The sequence below is a fragment of the Staurois parvus genome, unplaced genomic scaffold (genome assembly GCF_062004578.1).
Source record: "Staurois parvus isolate SC_StPar_1 unplaced genomic scaffold, SC_StPar_1.0 ptg000153l, whole genome shotgun sequence".
NCBI classification, from domain to species: Eukaryota; Metazoa; Chordata; class Amphibia; order Anura; family Ranidae; genus Staurois; species Staurois parvus.
Genome location: NW_028317949.1, coordinates 22,174,361 through 22,198,375, shown reverse-complemented (window position 1 = coordinate 22,198,375; position 24,015 = coordinate 22,174,361).

Sequence of the window (24,015 nt, the reverse complement as noted above, 5' to 3'; positions counted from 1 at the left end):
TGTCTAAATTGACCTGAGTATATGCATGTGAGTTAGGGACCAGGGGCGGACTGACCATTTGGAAACTCAGGCACTGCCCGAGGGCCCGGGGTCAGTAGGGGGCCCCATGAGATGCCCCTGGTACCTTTTTCATAGGCTTTTTTGAGTTTGGGCAAGGACACAGGGGCCTCATGATCCCCTATTGCCCGGGGGGCCCCATGAGTTGTCAGTCCGCCCCTGTTAGGGACCTTAGATTGTATGCTTCTTGAGATTTAGGGACTGATATGAATGTACAATATACTCTATGTAAAGCAATGTGGAAACTGACAGCACTATATAAGTACCTGTTATAAAAATAAAAGTCACATTTCCCAAGTCAAATTGTTAGCTCCTAAGTGATTATACTATGTAATTAATTTGTACAGTTTTTCAGATATTTTATTTGTGGACATTTTCAAATAACATAGAAAGATTGTTTTTAGTTTTCACAGAGCAAGAATCAAGCAATAGGTAATTTTCCTGAAGCATGTGTTTGAAATAACACTGGTTGATGAACCACCAGTGATTGCTTGTTGAAAGTCACATTTGTCCAAGTCAAATTGTTAGTTCCCAGATGATGGTAGAATGAAATTCATGTGTTCACTTGTTTAGAAGTTTTACTTAAAAATACAAAGATTGCTTTTATTGTCAATGTTCCAAAGAGTAGAAATCAAACAGCATTCAGTTTACTTAAGTGAACAGGAGTCGATAAGATAAAATTGTAAAAACTAATGTAAAATGAATGTACTTTTTTGCTTGTGTAGTGCTTACCCCAAAAAGAGTCACTGTTTCTTGCGTCCTCTGTTTTCGGTACCCACAACTATGTACGTAGCACCACACACTGACACAGCTGGGCTGGAGGGGGGGTGATATTTATTGCAAATATATGTCCACAGTACCCCAATGCCAAAGGAATAGAAGCAGCAGTAATTTCACAACAAAAAGATAATATATTGTTTGTAACCAAATATAATAATTGTTGAGTAGCTCCTAAACATAAACTAGAGGCAATCCTATATAAAAATGTAGTGGGAGTGACTCACCAACAGATGATCCCTCTTTGTTCCCCATCTGCTGCTCACCAAAGTCAGTGTCTGCAGCAGGGGTGGACTGACAACTCATGGGGCCCCCGGGCAATAGGGGATCATGGGGCCCCTGTGTCCTTGCCCAAACTCAAAAAAGCCTATGAAAAAGGTACCAAGGGCATCTCATGGGGCCCCCTACTGACCCCGGGCCCTCGGGCATTGCCCAAGTTTCCAAATGGTCAGTCCACCCCTGGTCTGCAGCATTCTCATCTAGGGAATAGGGAATGTCTGCTGCTGCACCTCTCTAACCCCGTTCACACGGAGCAGACCGTGGCTGTGATCTGCTTGCTCAGCAGGGGATCTGTCTGCTGATCCCCACTGAGCAGGCGGATGACAGGTCAATATCCGCTCTGCTTATGCAGAGCTGACATGGACACAGACAGATCTCCTCGATGGTCAGTCGGATGTAAACGGACCGCATGTCCGTTTACACTCCCCTACCATCTGATCCATTGGGACAGATCCCCATCCATCTCTTTTTGGCAGATCATATTGGATGTACATAGGTGGGTGTAAACAGACACATGTCCGTTTACACCCAGCGCTACATAGAGGAGAATAGAGGTCTCAATCAGGTTCACCTAAAAAATGTACAGACGAACCCGATAGGAACATCTATGTGAAAGGGGCCTCTTTGTTGTCAAAGTAAGCAAGCTGTGAGCAACCAGCTGCACAGTCTGCCTCTCAAAATGTCCTCCTCACCCCCTCTCTCTGCCCATGAATAGTCCTCCCTCCCTTTACTCTAGAGCTTCAGTGCCTCTGGGGTCTACACAGAAGGCTTAGACTGTGTAGGAACTATACTCCCCACAATCCTCCATTCCTCTCAGCATTCCCAGCAATCCACACCTTTTTAGGTGCTTTTCACTTGCTTAAAATCCTTACATGCTCACTACTTTGTAATGTTTAGGAGGGGACTGTGGAGTAATGTTTAACATAAATAACTCTGTATATACTGGGTTCACAGTGCTTTATTATTACCTGTAAACTTGATTTGAACACTGCCTGTCCTAACAAGGGGGAAAATTGTAGAAAGTGTTCTCCTGTATGGTAATGAGGGATAGTGTTGGGACAAAGACACTTGATACTGTCCAGAAGTTTTTAGACTAAGCCATAGCCATATCCTCAGAAACCTCTTAAAGGTAAGAAAAATGTTTAAACATTTTTAGGTATAGGGTGTGAATGGTAACGCATAACTAACATATGGTGGGGCTTTCCCAAATTTGACTACAAAAGTGGAAATACTCTTTAAAGCTGCATGTGGCGTTACACAACCAAACAACTAATCCCCTTTTGATTGTGTTTTATTGTTTTTTCAACAAACAACATTTTGTACACAAAGGTCCAATACATGTATTGCTTTTAAATATAAATGAAGAACAATTTCTATGTAGCCAAAATGAATGTGAACAGGGTTACATTTAGAGCCAATGAATAACACATTCAAACTAACACACTTGTTTTCTGTTTGTAGGTAAGTCAATATTGACAGAAATGCATATAATACATATTTGATTTTGTGACATTCAACCCTAAGTAAACATTCATATGCCACCAAGAACATATGATTTGGCAGCATTCATACAACAGCAAGATTCTCATTCAACTTGAGAACATTCAACTAGTGTCAGAACTCCCTTTAAATTACAAATATAGCTGCCAAATGTTGCTTAATTTTCACAGAATTAAAATACAACCACTTTCTAGGACAAATGACAATCCTTCTTTGACTCTATACAGTTTTACATCAGTATTAATATAGTAGCTGAATGATATGTCAGGGATAAAATAAGGTTTTCCATTACATTTAGAAAATGTGTTTAATACCACAGTGAAAATAAAACAATCAAGGAGAGCATCCAGACATGAAAAATATATGAATGAAAAAATAAATGTAGCATAAAAATGCTACCAAAAAAGAAACAAGGTATTAATGCTTTTTTATTGTTTTTTTTTTATCTTTTACACACAAAACTGGTTTATTTCATATGCATTTAGCGTTTTAAAAATGTATATTATTAAAAAAAAAACCTTTGGGAGCCCACAGCAGGCAGGCATGTCACTAGTGAGCAGGAATCAATCATCAGTGGGGATTCTGGTAGATCTGTTTGTGTTTTTCAAACATTTCCATGACTTTAGCAATAATGAAACTCTCACACTTAAATCCTCTGTGTGTCAGAACAAGGACAGGCAAGCACAAATCTGGATAGTAAACCATGCCAATTTTGTTTACAGGGCCAGCTTTGATGTCTATAATTCCATGAAGTCTTGGTTAATTTATTCGAAACCAAGGTGCAGACCATATACACTACATACAGTATATACACTATATTGCCAAAAGTATTGGGACACCCCTCCAAATCATTAGATTCAGGTGTTCCAATGGCCATAGGTGTATAAAATCATGCACATAGGCCTGCAGACTGTTTCTACAAACATTTGTGAAAGAATGGGTCGCTCTCAGGAACTCAAGCGTGGTACTGTGATAGGTTACCACCTGTGCAATCTAGTCCATCTGTGAATTTTCCTTGCTACTAAATATTCCACAGTCAACTGTTAGTGGTATTATAACTAGGTGGAGGCAACTGGGAACAACAGCAACTGAACCATGAAGTGGTAGGCCATGTAAAAGGACAGAGCAGGGTCAGAGCTTGCTAAAGCGCACAGTGCACAGAAGTCACCAGCTGACTGCAGAGTCAATAGCTAAAGACCTGCAAACTTCATGTGGCCTTCAGATTAGCACAACAACAGTATGTAGAGAGCTTTATGGAATGGGTTTCCATGGACGAGCAGCTGCATCCAAGCCTTACATCACCAAGTGCAATGCAAAGCATCGGATGCAGTGGTGTAAAGCACGCCTCCACTGGGCTCTAGAGCAGTGGAGATGTGTTCACTGGAGTGACGAAACACGATTCTCTGTCTGGCTATCTGATGAACATGTCTGGGTTTGGCAGTTGCCCGGAGAACGGTACTTGCCTGACTGCATTGTGCCAAGTGTAAAGTATGGTGGAGGGGAGATTATAGTGTGGGGTTGTAGAACACCTTTGGGATGAATTGGAGTGGAGACTGCAAGCCAGGCCTTCTTGTCCGACATCAGCGCCTGACCTCACAAAATTGCTTCTGGAAGAATGATCAAACATTCCCATAAACACATTCCAGAACCTTGTGGACAGCCTTCCCATAAGAGTTGAAGCTGTTATAGCTGCAAAGGGTGGACCAACTCAATACTGAACCCTACGGACTAAGACTGGGATGCCAATAAAGTTCATGTGCATTTAAAGGCAGATGTCTCAATACTTTAATATAGAATACAGTTGCAAGAAACAGTATGTGAACCCCTTGGGATTACGTGGAGTTTTGCATGAATTGGGCATAAAATGTGCTCTGAACATCATCTAAGTCACAACAATAGAAGAACACAGTCTGCTGAACATAATACTACACAAACATTAGATGTTGCCATGGTTTATGTGCAATAACATGTAAACATTCACAGTGCAAGGAGGAAAAAGTATGTGAGGCCCTAGCTTAATGACTTCTCCCAGAGCTAATTGGAGCCAGGAGTGAGCCAACCTTGACTCCAATCAGTGTGATGATATTGGATGTGTTGCTGACAGCTGTCCTGCATTTAAAAAACACACACCTGTTTTGGGTTTACTGGTTTCAAGAAGCACTGTCTGATGTGAACCATGCCTTGCAGAAAAGAGCTCTCAGAAGACCTACGATCAAGAATTGTTGACTTGCATGAAGCTGGAAAGGGTTACAAAAGGATCCCCAAAAGCCTTGATGTTCATGTGTCCATGGTAAGACAGACTGTCTACAAATGGAGAAAGTTTAGCACTGTTGCTACTCTCCCTAGGAGTGGTCGTCCTGTAAAAATGAATGCAAGAGCACAGCGCAGAATGCTGCATGAGGTAAAGAAGAATCCCAGAGTGTCAGCTAAAGACCTACAGAAATCTCTGGCACATGCTAACATTTTTGTTGACACATCTACAATAAGGAAAACATTAAACAAGAATGGAGTACATGGGAGGACACCACGGAGGAAGCCATTGCTGTCCAAAAAGAATATTGCAGCACGTTTTAAGTTTACAAAAGAGCACCTGGATGTTCCACAGCACTACTGGCAAAATATACTGTGGACAGATGAAACCAAGATTGAGTTGTTTGGGAAGAACACACAACACTATGTGTGGAGAAAAAAAGGCACAGCACACCAACATCAAAACCTCATCCCCACTGTAAAACATGGTGGAGGGAACATCATGGTTTGGGGCTGCTTTGCTGCCTCAGGGCCTGGACGGATTGCTGTCATTGATGAGAAAATGAATTCCAGAGTTTATCAAGACATTTTGCAGGAAAACGTACGACCATCTGTCCGCCAACTGAAGCTCCGCAGACGATGGGTGATGCAACAGGACAATGACCCAAAGCATACAAGTAATTCAACAAAACAATGGCTGCAACAGCACAGAATACGCCTTCTGGAGTGGCCCAGTCAGAGTCCTGACCTCAACCCGATTGAAATGCCGTGGCATGACCTTAAGAAAGCAATTCACACCAGACATCCCAAGAATATTGCTACACTGAAACAGTTTTGTGAAGAGGAGTGGTCCAAAATTACTCCAGATCGTTGTGCAGGTCTGATCTGCAACTACAGGAAACGTTTGGTTGAGGTTATTGCTGCCAAAGGAGGGCCAGCCAGTTATTAAGTCCAAAGGTTCACATACTTTTTCCTCCCTGCACTGTGAATGTTTACATGTTATGTGCAATTAAACCATGGCAACATCTAATGTTTGTGTAGTATTATGTTCAGCAGACTGTGTTCTTCTATTGTTGTGACTTAGGTGACGTTCAGAGCACATTTTATGCCCAATTCATGCAAAACTCCACGTAATCCCAAGGGGTTCACATACTTTTCCTTGCAACTGTATGTGTGGTGTGGCTTGATAGCTCCGGCTTCAGTGCGAAGCAGTCTTTCAGCGGTTCAGGTCCAGGTAAGGATTTGAAGAGAGAAAACCAGCCTGAAATTGTTTTCACAAACTCATGACCTGTATTAATCAGAAGCAGTTCCCATAGAAGTCAATAGCCTGTAATCCACACCTGAATCAGACCACACTGCTCAGAAATGGGACAGGACTCTTTTTTCAATCTGCATTGAATCTGCATTGCTAGACATATGTGAAAAGACACCATGGGAATCAATGCTATTTCACGTCATACGGATTGAATGCTGTTCAAACCGCATCCAATCCGCATACATGTGAACCAGTACTGACTGTCTTATTTTCCTCCTGCAAGTATTTCTACACCTTCAGGGGAGTTCAAAACAGCCCTAACAGTGCTTTTCTGACTGTAGTTCCCTTACAAACTACCTGCACCAATGTCGGTAACATTTATAACACATGAGGCAATTTCAGGTAGTTCTTACTACCACCACTTTAACCCCCTTGTGCCTCCCGGCCTTTTAAGGGGTTTTAGATCCTGGGAGGCAGGGAGGGGTTTGTGATAATGTGACCGCCGTGATTGGCTGTCACGGAGGTCACATGATCAGAAAGCTCCCGATCGCAAGTAGAGATCGTCAGCTTTCCATTAGCCACTGGTAACTGTACCAGGAGCACAGAATGCCCTCTAGGCTAGACTTCTCCTCTCCAGGAAAAGACAAGAACTACTCCAGGTCTCAACACATTTATACTTTTTTACCTGCAACCACCCATGCATGGTTTCACCAAGATTGGCTGGGACTATATAAATATTTATGCTGCCCATTATCATTACTCGTCACCTATGTTCCAGAACTAACCAGAGAGTTCTAAAAAGACAGGGAAGGAGTAATCAAACCAGTAGCCTGTGAGATACAGAACACACATAACCAATCACGTCCGTTTTTAGTTAGTTACACCTAACCAAAGCACAGCTGCAATGACTACAGTGAGCTAGAACTAAATTTGTCTAACCCACTGATTACAGTGAGACAAGTTAAATTTACCTAACAACAAAAACACAGCTCCACTGAACACTGTGAGCCATAGCTAAATCTATCTAACCTAGCACCTATCTAATAAGGTGTACATCATGCTTACTTTTGCCATGGTGAATGGTTTGATGGCTTGAGTATGGTTGTCTCTTGCCTAGTTACATTCCTTGAGCATGGTTCCATTCCTTGTGTATGGTTATCTCTTGCCCAGAAATCAGTTTTGGTAAAGGTTTACATTATGCAGTTGGTCATAAGCCTCTATTTTTTATGTTTGATTAAATGTTTGGGTTTTTTTTTTGTTTTTTTATACAGCACCATACGCTTTTGTTATGGTATTAGGTATGGTATGGTGTGTATCTCAGGCAGTTGCTTCTACTAAAAATCATTCTTGCTGTGTGCCCTTGACAGCTGCTGGATATTGTTCTAATTGGCTGTCTCCCGGTGCTGTGAGGCTTAACAGCAACAGCTGCTGCAGATTAAATTCACACCACTTGCCCACCTGCCCTCTGCCATTCACAAAGCTCATATTCCTACTGGAGATGTATTCAGTCATGTTCATATACTAGTCTTAAGTCACCTGAGTAGCTGTCACTGCACACCGCCAATCATAAGTAGCTGAGGCGTTCTCTGCCTAGAAGCTGCACAAGGGGATATATAAGGGGAAAGTAGAGTAAAGCTGCAGGGAAAGGAATGCCTTAGCCACTTTTAATTGTCGGTGTGCAGAAAAACCTTAATTGTGGGACAACTCAGGTGGGTTAGGACTAGGAACAAGCCTAGCTTATCCATGATTACTACATTGTCACAATGCTTTGTTCAGTGAATTGAGGATGAGCAGTTAAATAAAAGAATCTCCTTTCCCCATTCACAGATTGCCATGCATTGTGTGATATTAGTAATATGAAGTCTGTGAATGGTGTAGAAGGCAGAAGGGGATGGTCGAGCAGCATAATGCCTAGTACACATGATAAGAAAATCGGCCCACAAATATTTTTTTCAGAGCGATCATACAATAATTTTATCATTAGTACACAGCATTCGAGAGCCAATCACAAAAGTTCATGCTAAATTATCTGAAGGGACAAGCACAATTTTTTTCTTGTAAGATAACAGAACAAATGATTTTTGTTTAATCGGTACAGTATTCACTTGATTCAGATTGCCTCGTCCAGGAAACGGGCCAGAGAGAAGAGGATTTTGGAATTGACCTACTTGGAAAGTCTGCCCAACTACAGCCAATAGGAAAGCTCAAGATATGGTGGCTGCTGAACTTGATCTTCTCTCTACTACAGGAGCTGAGAAGGCCTTATATTGGGGCAGACATAGGTTTTATACATGCACAAATAAACTGGGGCCAATGTTGGCCAAGAAACTTAATTTGCTTGGTCGCACGCATAAACCTGTTCAACTCCGAATGAGGGGCGGTGGCCTTACCTCGGACCCTGTGAAGATTACTCATAGATTTGCAGATTTTACCAAAAACTGAACACCTTTGTCGCTGAACATGCTAATAGTTTTTTCGCTGAGCTGCACCTACCCTCTTTATTCATTGCAGCCCGAGATGCCCTGAATGTGGATATTTCTGAATCTGAACTCTACCAAGCCATCAAATCTTTTAACAAGGCTCCAGGCCCAGATGGGTTTTCTGGGCTCTACTTTAAAAAATGTGCCACTGTTCTGGTTCTTGATTTGACAGCCTTTTTCAATTCTTTTTTTGGAGTCTCTTCAGGCGCATATTACTATGATCCCTAAGAAAACTGAAGATGCCTTTGAACTGCAAGCTTTCAGACCGATCTCATTGCTAAATGTGGACTTGAAGGTTCTGAGCACCCGAATTAATAAGTATCTACTCTCACTTATTCATCGAGATCAGGTTGGCTTCGTTCTGGGGCGACAAGCTGTTGATAACATCTGTAAAGTCATCCATCTCATTCATATTTTATTGCCGCAGGATACCGGGGTTCCTATTATCCCTGGACATTTATAAAGCGTTCGATTCACTTTCTTGGGAATATTTGACATATACGCTGTCTAGATGGGGGTTTGGTGATGCATTTCTGGCTTGGATCTCAGCTTTATATTTGTCTCCCTCGGCCTCTGTTAAATATGCAGGTTTTTTTCCTCATCCTTCCCTATTTTCAGGGGCACGAGACAGTGATGCCCATTATCACCTGCTCTTTTTGTTCTTGCTCTTGAACCTCTAGCTGCAGCCATTCGAAATCACCCGGATATTTCTGGTGTCCCCTATGCCGGCACTCAATACAAGGCCAACTTTTATGCAGATGATGCGGTTTTAACCAATCCTCCCATCACTCTCCCCAAACTCCAGGTCATATTGTGACCGACTATATCTGGCCTTTGCATCAATTTGTCTAAAACCACGGCATTGAATATTACGCTCCCTGCCGACCTGGTTGAACGGTTGCAGACACAATTTCCCTACCATTGGACATCCCATCCTCTGGCTTATCTTGGCGTTACACTTACTTCCTCCTACTCTGCCTTATTTTCGGCTGATTATTACCCCTTACTGCGCTCCGTTACTTTCCTGTCTCATTCTTTGCAGTTTCCTTCTTTATCATGGATTGGCCGGATACATGCTGTCAAGATGACTATCTTGCCAAAGATCCTGTACTTTTTCCGCACTCTCCCTATTCAGGTCCCTGCATCTTTTCTTTGTGTACTGCAAAGCCGGATTCTCAGTTTTATTTGGGCTCATAAACATTCCAGAGTGCCTAGAGCCACTCTGTATACTCATAGATTACAGGGAGGTTTGGGAGTTCCACATGTTTCTAGATATTACTTGGTGGCTCAGATTTCCCAGTTGTCTATGCTTCATGCCACGACAGATATCCCATTATGGGTACTCTTGGAATTACCCAACTACGCTTTGCTTTCCTTAGCTACATTGCTTTGGCTCCCGCCTAAATTGCGCCCTCCGGATTTGAGCCCTATCATGCTTCACAGTTTATGAACCTGGGATTCTGTTATTGTAATTCAGGTAATTTGATATCATCATTTCTACCTCTTTTGCCGATTACGCATAATCCTTTATTTCCGCCAGGCCTAGAACATCCCCTTTCTTTCTCTTGGTGGACCTCCCATGGCTTTGTTATTGTACATGATTTTCTGAGTGCTCATATGTTTCCATCATGGGAGTTTCTTTGAGAATCAAGGGGGGTCCCACCACGGGAATATTATCAGTATTTGCAATTGCTCCACTGGGTCCTATTCCCTCCATCGTACCTCTACATACCCTTTCTGCAAAACGCCCTTTGAACACGTCTGTCAGCATTCCCCAGAGTCCCCTGGTCTCATTTCTGTAATTTATGCCTCCCTTAACAGTAGGTCCTCCTCACCACCCATCTTATGTCTCTCAATGGGAGCGAGATCTGGGTGTCTCGATTGCGGCGGAGGATTGGCGTAGGGCCTGGGGGATGGTGGTGAAATGTTCATTCAATACAGTCACTCTTGAGGCAGCCTACAAAGTTCTCCTTCGGTGGTACTGGGTCCCGGCTTGGACTGCTCACTTTAATCCGACTGGTGGAGATAGGTGTTCCAGAGCTGTGGCCTATGTGGGGACGTCTTGCACATTTGGTGGTTGTGCCCACGATTGAAAGGCTTCTGTTCTAGGGTTTTTGGTTTGCTACAAACATTATTTCATATTATGGTCCGTAGGGATGCAAGGGTGGCCCTCCTGCATCGCCCAATTTTGGGTCTGTCTAGGCCTCAGCAGAAATTGGCATCCTACCTATTTATTTTGGCCAAACATGCTATAGCTCAAGCTTGAAGAACCCCTTCGGTTGTCTTCCAGGGGGTGAAGACACAGATGAATGCTATGTTGATTAATGAGCAGATGTCTAGCATTCTTCATGAGTCTCATCCGAGATTCCTTAAGGTTTGGGAACTTTGGATACGTTATTCCTTGCCATCCCTGCCTCCTACTAGTTATGGCCTCTTATAGTCTCTGTCCTGGATCCGTGATTCTTCTAGTTTTTCTTTCCTCCATGTTTCCTTTCTGATTTCTTTTTTTTCTCTCTCTCTGTTTTTTTGTTTCATTTTCTTTTTCCTTTCTTCTGACCTTTTTTTTTTTTCCTCTTCTTTTTCCGTCAATATGTTGGATTGCTGCTGCTATTATTTGGTTTGGCTTTTTGCCGTCCCTCCTTGATGTCATTGGACATTATTTGGCTAATACAAGTCAGCAGGATGTATCTGTTTATGTGTTATTGTTCTGCTCTGCCCCTGCGTGGGCATATCTTGAGCTTGTTGTATTCTTAAAACAAAACTTTCTTAATAAAAATATTGAAACAAAATCGGTACAGTATTCGTCCATAAAAAATCGAGTGTCCAAGACCACGCATACTCGCAAATGAAAGAATACAATACATTACATCATCGCAGGATGTTGTATGCTGTCTTACGAGAATTTTTGTAACTCTAGTAACCTATTAGTTTTTGACATGAGACTAGCATACCAAAAATAAAGATCATTCGAACAATAGTTTTATTGTGTGTATTAAGCTTACCTCTTCTATGTAGCAGTGCCAGAAGACAGCTGTATAGGGTAATAGAAGGAGACATTGCATGGACAATGTTTAGCAGAAAGAGCCACCTGCAAGAAATGGGATGCATACCATTACATAGAGTGCTGAATATGTATGGTGCTGTATCCCCCCTCTCCAGATTTAAGTGCTAGGTAAATGGTCAGAAAGAGCTCAATTTTTTTTTCTTGGAAACTATTTTAGAATCAATTATTATGTTAGTATCTTTATTTAAGGGGATTTCAATAGCTGTTTGTACTATTTTACATTGCGCAAATTTAATTGTTGGAATACTAAAGGCACTTTTCTATAGACACTTTCCTGTTGATTTACTAAAGGAAATTTGGATGTTCACTTTGCATGGGAATTATCTATTAGGTTACTAAATGCGGTGAAAATTCACTTTGCAAAGAATACCAATCATATGCAAGGAAAATAATAACTGTAGTTTTGCTTGCACATGATTGAACGTCCGAACTCAGCAGAGCCTCACCCTATTCACTAAACTAAGAGAAAATGTCCTTGCAAAGTGAACAAACTATTTGCCTTTAGTAGATTACCCTATTATGCCACGGCAGTAGCAAACCCTCAGCTTTACCAGAAAAATGTGGGTTCTAAGGAGGATGGAGAAGGATTTATGGACAAGAGGGATCTTCACCGGCTTCAGCACACCTTGGTACAGTGATCGCTTTAAGATACCCTGTATTTACCAAAGAAGCCCACAAAGAGTGATAGGCTTTGCTCTAGATGGCTCCCAGGTTGCATCTCTCAGATTAATTGGGACTAGCAGCAGCTGACAGCTGGCAGAAACAAAATGAGGTACAAAATCTCAAGGCAACATTGATGTCAAACGAGCAGCAGGTCAGGGATAGTTGAAAAATAGACTGAACCTGTAAACAAGTGTCAGACACTGGAACAGAGGCAAAGGAAACAGGAGCCTAGGAAGGGAATCTTTGTTCTTTGAGAACAAAGAGCGAGTCTTTGTGCAGGAAATTCCCAATTGCACTGAACAAGTTTAAAGGAAAACTATAGGGTTTAAAAAAAAAAAATCTATATTCACCTCCATGCTGCAACATTGGTGCAATGCTGCAGCTGTCCCACGTTGACTCTAACACTGAGTGATCACATGATCACTGATCACTTAGTTCTTGGTCTGCTCAGAGCAGAGTACTGTGACTGTCAGTTACTGCTCCCGTATCTGCTCCTCTAAGACCTACTGGAGCTCTGGGCTGGAGAGAGGCAGGGGGATCCTTCCAGAGCCTTCATCAGCAATAGCCCACTCTTAGCTGACTCTGGGTCACAGGTAAACAAAAATAATAGCACCCCTGTGACCCACAAGAGAAGTATGGCCAAAAAAGCTTTTGCCATACTTCTCTTTTAGATAGCTTTTCTGGGCATAGCATCTGAGGGAGTGTTCATCACCACATATAGGAACCAACAGGGGGAGTGCGAGAAAGTTTAAACTCAGACTGGATAAATCTTGAGGGTTTCATGGAGGAGGAAATCCTTTGCATCGGGAATGAACAGGAATCAAGCATTGTACCCTGGTGAAAACAGCATATTGATTCTGCAGAAGCTAAGTAGGTTGGTTCTGAAGACAGCTAACTTAGACACAATAATCCAGAAGACATAAATGACCATCTAAGAAAATGTTTTATTAAACTATTTAAAGTTCCTCAGATGTTTGCACAGTATTTTATTGTTTTTTTTCTAAAGAATGGGCAGACACAGGTGAGGATACATATACATACAAGGCATCATGGGGTAACCGATCAAGTGTCACCAAGAGCTACAAAAGAGTCACAAGCTTTAAGTCTATAAATCAGTGTAGTCTTTATAGGATCCTTGCCTTTGGTTGAATTCTTAAAGTGATTCTAAAGAGAGAAGGTTTTTTTTACACTAATGCATTCTATGCATTAAGGTAAAAAAACTTCTGTAAGAAGCCCCCCTCCCCCTTTATACTTACCTGAGCCCTTTCTTGATCCAGCGATGTGCACATGAGCACAGGTTCTCTCTCTTCTCATTGGCTCAGACACAGTAGTGGGAGTCATTGGCTCTTGCTGCTGTCAAAACACAGCCAGTGGGGAGGGAATGGGAGTGGGGCGGTGGGGCAGAGCCCCGCTATATGTGTCTTTTAGACATAGAGTCAGCTAGGGAGCAGTTGTGCCCTGCTATGGTGGACACTCACCAGGGAGAGAGGACAGGAGCACCGGCAGGGGACCCAAGAGGAGGAGGATTGGCGCATCACTGTGCAAAACCATTTTCACAGAGCAGGTAAGTATAACATGTTTGTAATTTTTAAAAGAGAAAAACTGAGCCTGTAGAATCACTTATTTGGTTCTCTCATCTATATTTGTGTGATTTTCTTTGTATTAATACAAGATTTTCATGGAATATATTAGATAAAGATATAAAAATGTAAAATAATAAAAATGAGAAGTTTTAGATCCTAAGCAATTACAGCAGACCAGTAGGATGTACAATGTTGCATTTAAAACATGGGAACACAAATGCCAATCTTACAGGAATAATTCCTGCCAGGTAGCTTTAAATTATTGAACAGATAAGAACAGAACAAAACAGAACAGCAGGTATTCACAATAATATTACAAAATGAATTACATAGACAGGTTTGCTAGTTTTAATGGTAGGAATCCGAATCCAGCAGCATAGCCAGATATTTACATTTCCATAACTAGGGAATGTTTTTGATATGAAGTCATCTTCTAGCACAGATGCAAGGGCAACGGGGCAAGAGCCTCCTGTATATTTAATAAACAATAACAATTTGTTTTTGAGAGTTTCAGGATCATTGGTGAACATCATCTCAGGGGCACTTAATCTGTTAGAAAGACACACTGATCATACAATTTTTATTTCAAAGACCACCAAGAACTCCCAGCCAACTACATCATTCAAATTGTAAATCACACATATGAGCATTGTTTATTGTAGCTTGCAAATGATAGTCTAAACGCATACGATTACGCACACTTTTACAAGTTATTAAGTCCTAAACAGCTTTATTGATGCCCTTATAGCACCCATCATCTCTGCTCTCAGAATACTTACTAAAGAGTTCATTAGCAGTGCTGCATATAGCTTCAAGCATGTTTTTAGCAGGATTCAGCAGTTGTTTAATAAGTGCTAAAATTATTTATGTGATTATAGTAAACATAAATTAAACCAGATTTGTTTATACACTTAATGCTGTTAACACTAATATTACAATGTTATTATATTAGATAATTCATAGAAAATGTGTTGTAATCCTTGTACTGTAGCCTGTAGATATGAATGGCAGCAGAGGCTTAACAACAGCTCATGGGGCTCATAGCAAACATTTGATGGGTCCCCAGGGCGACATCTTTCTGTGGTACCCACATTGTCAACTGTGACAATACTGCCACTGATCTTAAAGTAGATTTTGCCCAACTACAGTATATGGTGTGAAAGGCATATCATATACATGAGGCAGTGTGAAATAAAGAATGCACAGCACAGTCTACAGAATGAGATACTATGGCATAGGAAATGTATGTATAGGTTAATATGGAATATTCAGCACAGCCTACAGAATATTGTATAATGAGTGATAGGGAATGTACAGCACTGCCTACAGAATGTGGTATAATGAGTGATAGGGAATGTACAGCACTGCCTACAGAATGGGGAAGTGTGAAGTAGGGAATGTACAGCACTGTGTACAGAATGTGGCAAGGTGGAATAGACAAGGCTCCTGTTAGAACTCACAGGGCCCCGTACAGCCCACCTGACCGGCCCCCGCCCCCTCCCCCTGAAAATATTGAAATTATATTTTCACTGAAAATACACTAATGTCATTACTAGTAGATACAAACATATCTTACAAAATGCCTGCTACATCTAAAAGACAAAATTGTATTGAGTTAATAAAGTTCTGTGTGTAGATGAAGCTTTGGGGCTCATTCACATGGGTGCTGTGGTCTGTACAGTGTGAATCAGTGTTTTTTTTTATATGTGGCTATCGCTGTGTTATGCTGTGGGGTCGCAGAAACTGTATGAGCACAGCCACAGGTCCTAATTTTACAGGTGTGTGGATGCAGGTGTACATAGTGTGTATTTGGGGCCACTCACCCACACCTGCACACTTATCAAATTAGGACATGCGGCTGTGTTCATACAGCCGTTGCATTCTAATAGAGTAACTGACAGCTCCAGTAACACAAACAGAACACTCATTCACTTTAAGGAGATATATCTTTAAACTGGCATCCGTTATGTATAATGTCTCCATTTCAGATAGATATGTAACAGCTTACATGTAACAGCTTTAGTTTAGATTCTCGAATTGCTTTCATTTCTCTGTTAACAGATTCATCTTATATGGTACTCCTTAGCCACTTGCAGTTTCTGTTCTTCACATAACTATACTGATAAGAGTGGAATGTTTTATTGGTTATCCTGACTTAGAAACACCTGTTAAGTTTCTGTATATCATCTCTTGCTTTGTATTAAACTTTTAGAAATACTGCCTTTACACTTCTGTGTGGAGAACTTTATTTCTCCCGGATCCGGTGGTAAGAGATGAGTGAGGACAGGTTAGGCTACAGACAAACAGAAATTGATCCTATCATTCACAATCAGGGGCAGACTGACAACTCATGAGGCCCCTGGGCAATAGGGGATCATGGGGCCCCTGTGTCCTTGCCCAAACTCAAAAAAGCCTATGAAAAAGGTACCAGGGGCATCTCGTGGGGCCCCATACTGACCCTGGGCCCTCGGGCAGTGCCTGAGTTTCCAAATGGTCAGTCTGCCCCTGTTCACAATGTATGGGTCAGAGAACCCATGTGGATGAGCTCTTAATTTTGAAATAATTTTTTATATTGTTTTAAATTGATTTTATACAAAATAAAAAATGTATTTTTATGATTTCTTATGATTTTTGTACACTTTTTAAATTATTTTTTACATTTTTTGTTACAATGACCCCTGGCATCTCACCTTTGAGACAAAGAAAGGAAATTAGGACAGAGATTCTTCAATTCCTTTCTCTGCAGCCTCAGCTGCACTGAACATAAATTAACAAGAGACAGAGGCTCCCATTATTCAACTGAAGCATAGTAAACACAGCTATGCTATGCTTCAGTTATGAATGCACACAGAATCGATCAGTACGGATTGCTCACTGTGTTCATTCACTGAAGGAAGGGACTGGTAAATTACATATATACTGGCCCCTTCCTCCACTCTCCATCATGAACATCCCCTTGTGTACCTGCAGCAGCCAGCTGGAGAGGAACGCTAGCAGCACAGGGAGGGGGATCAGTGTGGTGGAAGAAACTACAGGAATGATGCCTTTTGTGTCTCCCCCTGCAGCAGGTGAAAGCTGGTGGGAGGAAAATGGGGAGAAACAAGCTTTCAGATGCTGCAGGGAGATGCACAGGGCATTTTTCCTTTAAAGTTGTACTAATGGCACTAGGCAGGAAGGGGATAACATCTTGGGGAATCAAAGGGTTAACCGCGTGCTGTTTCACAGTAAGCTGTGGGTGTGCTTTCCACTGTAAGCACATTGTCCAGCAGCTGACAGGGGAGAGATCTGTGTTGTTTATACTCAGTGATCACTGGGTGCCAGCGAGTAATCACCAGCCGGGGCCCGGTGATTGACAGCTGCGAATTGTGGCGCGTGAAGGGCGCACATGCATCTCATGTACGCCCCCTACCCGGAAATGCAAAATCATGTATATATAAATGTCCCCCAAAGTAGTCCCAACATCAATCATGGTGCCCTCCACCACCGCCGACCCGAAAAAAGACAAAAAAACACTTCACTCTCAACACTGGCTCCCGCCATCTGACAGCTGCGTCAGGATGACAGTTCTTAATACTGTGGCGACGTCACAACTTGTGATGTTGTCATGCGCTGCAATTGGCCACAGCATTGCACCTGACCTGTGCAAAATACAACATAACCTCTACAATTTTTAGTAAACCTAACAGATAAAACTGTATTTATGTTAACAATTATTTGTAAATTGTAAATTGTGTCGTGAAGGTGAGAATCGAATTAATGCAAAACTAAACAAGTGGTTTAAAGGGGTGTATTTATTTAACAAAATGCATATCTATTCAGCCTGTGAAACTGAGGGGTTAATTTATTAAAACTGGAGAGAGCAAAATCTGGTGCAGCTGTGCATGGTAGTAAATTGGCTTCTAACCTCAGCTTGTTTAATTAAGCTTTGACAAAAAAACCTTGGAAGCTTTTTGGTGTCTATGAAGAGCTGCACCAGATTTTGCACTCTCCAGTTTTAGTAAATCAATCCCTTTATGTACATTCATTCTGTGCGAATTACATTATTAGGCTATTTTATCTCTGGATCTGGATTAACTTTTATTGAGTGAAGATTAAAAAATAGTCATAGTCTGTAAAAATGCAAAGGATGTAGGAGTTACTGAGTCATCTTCCTGCAAGCAGATCTCTTCCCTTACATCCATTGAAGTAAATGGGTAAATGATAAGCTTGGTTTATGGCTTTAGTCCTTTCCCTGTAACTGGCATAAGAGGACAGATCATACTTCTTTAACTGATTAGCTAGCCAGCACTGATGGAGAATGACAGCTCTAAGCCAGAAAGTGATGTAATACATGTCCCTTTCTGGTTCATGCAGTGGAACCCATCATACTTGTCCTGGGCCTGTGGATAGGACAGCATAGGCTGGGATGCATGATGGGATGGTGGGAGTGACACTACTGTGATTTGTGGAAGTGCTCAGGCAGCTTTACAGTAGCCGAAATCACTTCATGGAGAAAGTTGACAATCAGCTTAATGAGTACACATACACTCCTGGTGGTCGCTGTGTGTGCAAAAGGGATCACTGACACTGCAGAAAGCCTTATATTGGTGGCAGTGAAAGGGTTAATGCCAAGCACCCCTTTATGTGAGTTTGTGGCCAGTGCTACACCACAATGACAGGGACCCAGCCCCCTTTATTTTGCCCAGAAGTCACTCCCCCCCCCCAGCTGCCATTAGTTGCTCCTGTCCTCCTCCAACATGTGGAATTAAAGGAGGTGGCAGGGCACAGAGGAGGAATATGAGGAGGAGTGCTGTGGTACTGGCAGTAAGGAGGAGGGAGGTTGGGGTGCTGACAATGAGGAAGAGAAATGTTGGGGTGCTTGTGGTGAGGAAGAGGAAAAATCTGGGGAATGTTTAACTCCTCCTTGATGTACGGATACAATCAGAGATCTACTGCCACCTTGCCAGAGGGAGTCCAAAGTGCAACACTTTGAACATTTGCTGTGGGCAACTTTCTTGGACTTCCTGATGTTGGCAGGATTTCCTTTGATGACCAATGTTCCTCCAGGCCTGTGATCCCTGAAAGGGTTTTTTTTCCAGCCCAACAGCCAAGACCAGCTGCAGGCAGCACTCATAGGCATCTCCTGAAACACATGATTGCAGCAGAAATATGAGGAGGAGGGCTGGCAGTGAGAAAAAGCATTGGAGGAAACTTTAACGGGAAAGTTACCCCTCCCTGATACAAGGGTAAAATAATTTTTCTATTGCCACCATCCCAGAAGGAGTCCGTACCGTCTCCACTTTGAGGAGATGGTACAAAGAACCACTTTGACATATATCCTGATGGTGTCCGGATCCCCCACACAGGGAAAAAAACCTATGACCATAGGATGCATGCCCTTCCAAAACAAAGGGACAGGCAGCAACAGATATAGGGGAAACCAAGGCAGCAGTATAAATATAGTGCAGGGTTACACAGACACAGGCTTCCCCTCCTTCCAATCAGGTTTTTATTTTTTCAGGGGAGATACATATTTAAAAATTTTTGCAAAAGGCACACCTGTTCCTGACACAGGCAAAGCTGCCCTTTCTTACAGTACATCACAACATACTTGTGCAATAAACTAAATTATTGTATTAATATTGTATTATTGCTATATAGACCAATACATTTAGGCAATCCCAATTTTATATAATTACTTTTAGTTTTTTCCTCATAAGAGCATTACTGCCTTGCTCAAGCAAACAGAGTCAGTGATGGTAATTAAAACTGGGTACTACGTTAGGCAAAAACAGCAGTTTGTCTCTATAGATAATAAAAAGGTTTCTTGCAAGATAAGGCCATCATGTCAGATAATTGCCTTGAAGAGATGATAGCTACAAGGAACACCACCATTTAGGTGACAGTTGAAAGATGCATTTATCCAATTCGTTTTATAAACACCCATTTTTTAAGTGCAGAGATAACCAGATTAGGTCTTACTCAAGGGCTGGGAGACCTATGGGCTCTGAAACATGATAGAAGGGGTAGAAACCTGACCTTTAATAGTGCTTAAAACCAAATGTCGGTCCAGACCCAGCCATTTTGTCACCTGCCATCACTATTGTTTATTTATTACAGTTACTTATATAGTGTTATCAATCTACTCAGCACTTTACACATTTATTACACATTCACATCAATCCCTGACCTCAAGGAGTTTACAATCTAAGGTCCGTAACTCACATTCATACAGACACATACTAGGGCCAACTTAGACAGGGGCCAATTAACCTAGTAGCATGTCTTTGGAGTGTGAGAGGAAACCAGAGTACCCATTGGAAACCCACACAGACACAGGGAGAACATGCAAACTCCATTCAGATAGTGCTATGGTTGGGAATAAGACCAACTACACTTAGAGTGCTAACCACTTAGCCACTGTGCTGCCTATTTTTTAATGTGTAACTTTCAAACATTATTTACATATTTACAATTTTTGATCAATTTCATTTTTTTTTTTCATTTTAATTTGTTTTCATTTTTAGCTTTCCATAAAGCCATCCCTGCTCTGGACTGACAAAAAAATGGGTTGGCAAGATAAGGCTGTCAACTCAGACACTTGCATCTAATGATGCAGGGTCATACTGTGAATGGAAGGCAGCTCTGAAAACATATAGGCATTAAAAGTGACCTTTGAGATTGATGACACAAACGCTGGTCCAAACGAGCCATTTATAATTATCATTTGTTTTTGTTTGTTTATTTTTTTCCTCAGAAGTTTATTCCTGCTATGGTCAAGCAAATGCAGTGGGCAGGAACAGCATGGCTGTAAATAATCAAAACCATGGACTACTGGATGTCAAGTATGTGCCACTGGAGGTGGTCCAATATGCGATTATGTTACGAGTCTGCCTTGCTGCACATGTTGTGTCAAAGATGGCCTTTACCACATTAAGTGGGCTTCATGACTGAGAAGCTACTTTTTAACATGGGGTGAGGATGTGCTGTGTTTTGGGTGCATAGTGTTTTTTAATTTTTTTTTCAAGAATTGGCCATCAGCAAAACAATTTTAAATAGCAAGGCTAAGCCCAATTTACTAGAGAAAAAGAGCACAGACTGGGGCTTTACGAAAGAATTAGGATACCACAGTGGCTACAACTGTGTAAAACAGGTCAGTAGCAGAACATTTTTAATGAGAGAGTTATGGCAAAGATGTACTTGAGAGAGTGAATCAGCTTCATAGGGTATAGGCAGGTGTTTTACTACAATTATTATAAGAATAGGCCTAACAAATGTATGCCTAAATGTTATTTTATCTACAGGTGATGTAATGTAAGGTGGTTTGGGTTCACTGTTCTTGCACTTATTTTGTTAAAAAAAAGACCCCAAATAATATAAAATAGTAGTTAAGGTGTTAACAATTGAAGAGCTAGATAATTAATCAGTTGTAGTGAGCAGATATTGGTCCTTAACCTCCCTGGCGGTATTCCCGAGTGTAGCTCGGGGTAAAGTTTCAGCACCACAAGCGGTAACCCCGAGCTACACTCGGGCTTACCATGTGGCACTGCTCTGGGATCTGTTCTTCTCTTACCTTGTCCTTTGCTCCCGCGATGTCCCTCCTGCAGTGTCCCCTGCAATGTCTTCCGGCCGATGCCAGCATCTCTCTTCTGGGTTCCGTTCCCTGTGACTTCAGGACGTACGGGGGACGGAACGGCGGGAAATTTAAAAATGTGAAAAAGTGACATTCACTAAATACACTAAAATCACATAGTAAAACATTACTGTATCAAACCATTTCACATACATTTTGTCCCGAGTGCTTTGTCCTGTGCCCTGCCTGCATTTTTACTGTTCTTTCTGCCTGGAAACTGAGAAATGTCCATGGCATCCAAAAAAGCGTCCCTTTAGGTCAAAAGCAGTTTTAGACCAGCTAGAGAACAGCGATAGTAAATTAGAACCACTTGCAGAATTGAGTGATAATGATTCGTGTGGAAATTCATCATCAGACACTGAAAACGATTTTGCGACTTTGCTCAGTGATGTGCGAACTTAGTGCTATATTTCAGAATTTCAGTGTTTTTGGTTTGATTATATTATTGAATTAAATTTATTATTATTATTTTTATGATTATTTATTAAATTATAATTTATGATTTCGTGTTTCAAATTTTAACATACCCTGGATGTTTACTAGACTCTTGTTTGGACAGATTTCAGTGAGTTATTCCTAAAAATTACAGGCCTACAATAAAAAAAATACATATTTCCATGCAAAAAAATGTACCTCTTTGAGCACAGAAATATGGATAATCAGACCGCTAGGGAGGCTACAGTTATTTTTGGATGTGCAGATCCCAGCCCTGCAATTTAAATAAATAAATTTAGATGTAAACTCTAAAATTAAAATGTTATATGAGCTTTAACAGCTGGTGATACTGATATACAGATCTTCTTTTTGGCATTTTGGTTTATGTGGTGACAACACTATGGGGAAGATTTACTAAAGCTGGTTCACTCAGAATCTGGTGCAGCTGCACATGGTAGCCAATCAGCTTCTAACTTTAGCTTGTTCAATTAAACTTTGGCAATAAAACCTGGAAGCTGTTGGTTTTTATGCAAAGTTGCACCAGATTTTTCACTCTCCAGTTTCAGTAAATGACATGGTGTGGAATCAAGCTTAGGGACGAGTAGCTGTAATGGTAGATAGGTTCATAATCAGCTGGAAATATGCAAACAGATCACTATGGATGCCGTGGGATCACCTGAGGTGCAGGGTCTAAGCACTAGCCAGTCTTCACCAGCGCTCCTGATGGTAGAGTAGGACATTGCTGTGTGCTAATGCCAAGTCACAGCCCTCTGGATTGCCCAGCAGGAAAAAAGCAATTGAGGGGGTCAGGTAAAGGAAGAAGCAGAAGTGTTATCGATGAACAAGCCGAAAGGTCAATAATAAGTAGTAGCTGAACATGGTCAGATGGAAGAGTAGTCGATGAACAAGCCAAGGGTTGTGTCAGGAATGGACTCGCCAATAGTGGTGGGACTCACCTGCCTTGTGGGTTGCAGTACCAGGACTGGCCAGCGGGTGCTCTCAGCAACCAGAGGCTCACTCCGGCAATTAGCCACCACCTGGGGCTGATTGCAGGTGGTGTATTTAAGGGATGGCCAGACCTGCAGTCTGTGCCTTGTTGTACTGTTTGCTTGGCCCTGGTTTCCTGATCCTGTTACTTCTGTCCTGACTCTGCTTGAACTCTGCCTGTACTGACCTCGGCTAGTCCTGACCACTCTCCCGCCTGCTCCTGGTACTTCGTTTGCCCGTTTGCTACCGACCCGGCCTGCCTGACTACTCTTGTATTGTATGTTTGTTATCTGTTGGAGGTTTGGTTCAGTTTGTTTGCACTGTGTTTATGTTTAGTTTTGTACTGCGTTTGTATTGTTAGTCTTAATAAATTATATTATTTACTATATCTAAAGCCTGCGTTTCCCTGTGTCAATCCACACACTTCTGGTCATACCCGCATCCCTGACAGGTTGATAATGAGTGGTAGCAGAGCTAAGATCAGCAGCAGGTACACAAGGAGAAATGTATCAGCTGGAGAGTACAATAATATGGCAAACAGCAAATGCAGAGACATAGCTTAAATCAGTTTATTAAATAAGTTTATTGGAGGAGCAAAGAGTTCAAGGTTCACCAGAAACAAGAGACAAGGCAGGATTGTCCAAGTGATCAGGAAGGGAGCTGTCCAGCATCTCAGGTGGCACAGCTAGAAGAGCTATGGTCAGACACCACAGAGGTCCAAGGTTCAGATTTGATCCTGACACTATGCCCCGATCTTCCACAATCTCCTTCCTGTAAATCATCCTGTCATCAATAAGCTTCTGTGCTGATGCACATGCAACTGTTGCCACCTTAAAAAAAAAAAGAGAGAGTCTGCTTTAAAAAAAATTGCAGCCAACTACAATTAGGAAATCTGTGAAAAAAGCACATGCAGCCTAAAATGAACAAATTGAATATGGACAGGGACAGGCTGTGAAACAATTAATTGGAACAATTAGGAAATATGCCCTTTGAAAAAACGCATGCAGAGTTACATTAATGTAATGGCTATGGCCAGACACAGACTATGAAAAAATCAGTTGCAGCCAGAAATA